Consider the following 2,500-nt stretch of genomic DNA (forward strand, 5'->3'; position numbering starts at 1 on the left):
ATGGGGGGAGATTGTCTGTATCGATCACATGTGCTGTACACATGCACCCGAGCTGGTGACACCAAAAATCTATTCATTTGTTCTGTAATTCATCCTCCCCTTCGCCCGAGCACAGAAGGCATTGTTGATCCTACACTAAATCAAAATGAAAAATGGGTGTGGGAATCAGCATGTGTCGCGCACAAAGGAGCTTTTTCTGTGCGTGGCTGTCTTGTCGGGGGCTCGCTCCCTTTCTTTCTTCTCCTCAGCGCTGAAAGATAACAAGCGGTGGGGGACGGCAGAGCCGGACGGCGCGGCTACATCAAAGACCCCGTTGGCACGGCAGCGTTAGCGTTAGCGGTAACGTTAGCATTAGCGTTAGCGGTGTTGGGGCTGAGGCAGGGATCTCTGTGTGAACCTGACGAGACGAGAGCCAGCCCAAGCCATAAGGCACATGTTACACATTAAAGATGCAAATATGCCACTGCGAAGGTTTGAGTGTTTCTGGTGGGTTCATTTAACACAAAAAAGAAATGACAAAAAAAAAAACAAGTCGATTTTCTTTTATCCTTCAAATTTGCCAGGCTTGAAGCTTGAGGCCTTTCTTTCTTAAAGAGCATTTGAATAATAAAAAAGTTGTTCTTTGAGAGAACGCCAAGGGATGTGTTGAAGGGGAGGCTATAATTGTGTGTAGCAGGGCGTTTTTTAAAAAAAAGAGAGAGAGATGGGGGGTGAGGGGTGGGGTGGGGGGGTGGATTCATGCAATTTGGAGTCAATTTGGCGCTGCCAGTGCCGTGTGCCGGTGGTGGAGTGACTAATTGTGCCCACTTGCCAACCTAGCAGGGCATGCGTTAGCACTGACCCCCCCCCTGGGATTAAACAGAATATGCAGATGAACGCAGAGACGATGCCGGTGGGGGGGGGGGGGGGAATGGGGCCCGGGACGTGCGCTCGTGGCTACTGCTAGCCAGTTATTTCTTTTTTTTTTTTTGGAAAGGGAGAGAAGTTCCCAAAGCATCTGCCTCTTGAAAGATTTATGATACAAAAAGGGACGTAAAAGATTAAAGACAGGCTCCTCAGTGGCAGGAGGAAATGAGAGCTTGAACTTACGTCACCTATACAGTATATATATATATATATATATATATATATATGTGTGTGTGTGTGTGTGTGTGTGTGTGTAATTTATAGATGTAATGTATGCACCTTGGTCAATTTCAAAAAGACACACAGAAAGTTTCCCTCAAAGGTCCCTCAAAGACATGCACACGCAAACTCACTAACACACAATCACATACGCACATACACATAATCATACATACAAATACATATACATATACAGTATATACATACACATACACATACGCATACGCATATGCACACGCATACGCACACACACACACACGCACACGCACACGCACACGCACACGCACACGCACACGCACACGCACACACATACACATACATACACATTCTCATACCCATACACCACATGCACATGCACATACGTATACACACAAACTAGTCACCTGTGTGAAGATTCTGAAAAAGAAATGGCGATCGTGCACGGTGCTGTAAAGCATTTGTCATTCCGTTCCCTCTTGCCTGCATCCTGTAGTGACTCACGCTGAGCCTGCCGGAGGTTCGTTCATGGGACAGAACCTTCCGGCGTTTCACCGAAACGCAACAGCAAGCCATTGACATGTGTCAGACTCTGCTGTGGAAACCACATTTCATCTCTCCCCTAGCTAGCCCCCCCATCGCCCGCTTGTCCCCGGGAGTCTCTCCCTACGGAAAGAGGGAAATACACGGGTGAATCGAGGCACGGCGCACACTTCAGTGTGTGTCACGCAAAAAAGCAAACACAGGGATAGTGATATCCGAATCCAGCTCTAGCCAAGCACCGAGCCTGTATCATCAATGATGCAAAGGCCGACAGTGTCGTTTTTGTTGGTGAGGGGGGGTACAAGTCAGAAATAGACGGAGAGCAAGCAACAGAGAGAGAGAGAGAGAGAGAGAGAGAGAAAGAGAGAAAGAGGGAAAGAGAGAAAGAGAAATGTAGAGAGAAGCAGAGTTGGAAAAGTTATGAGTTATATCGGAGTGCGCAAGCGGCTCTTTTAAGGTTGGTCTTGTGGAAAAAAGTATTTCAGAGGGCTGCTGTCAGCTTGCCACCCTTAAATCTCTGTGTTGGCACCCCCCCTCCCCTCGTTCTGTGCTGACGGTAAGTAGATATGCCAGTAGTTTGTTTGCGAAATACTGCTTGATGTGCACTTTGCCAGGGGCGATGGTGTAATTAATGTAAACTAGTATTCCCCAGGAGACGACTTATGAGTTATTAACGGCTATGCTTCGTCATTAACTCCTTGACTGCCAGCTCATTTTTTTCGAGGGGGGAAGGGATTCTGATGCAACGTGACATCTAATGCACACCTCGATATCCCCTCCGTTATTGACACAGAGTTTGCAAAGAGCGAACGTGACACCTGAACGTAACATACTGCTGAGCTTTCGCTTCTGTTTT

The 2,500-nt window shown here is 47.4% G+C and overlaps 1 protein-coding gene across 4 annotated transcripts in view; it reads left to right on the forward strand.

The window, feature by feature from the left end:
- celf5a (cugbp, Elav-like family member 5a) overlaps nt 1-2,500 on the forward strand; it is a 138,703-nt gene that overhangs the window by 13,822 nt on the left and 122,381 nt on the right. The window lies entirely within an intron of this gene.

The sequence above is a fragment of the Sardina pilchardus genome, chromosome 15 (genome assembly GCF_963854185.1).
Source record: "Sardina pilchardus chromosome 15, fSarPil1.1, whole genome shotgun sequence".
Lineage (NCBI taxonomy): Eukaryota > Metazoa > Chordata > Actinopteri > Clupeiformes > Clupeidae > Sardina > Sardina pilchardus.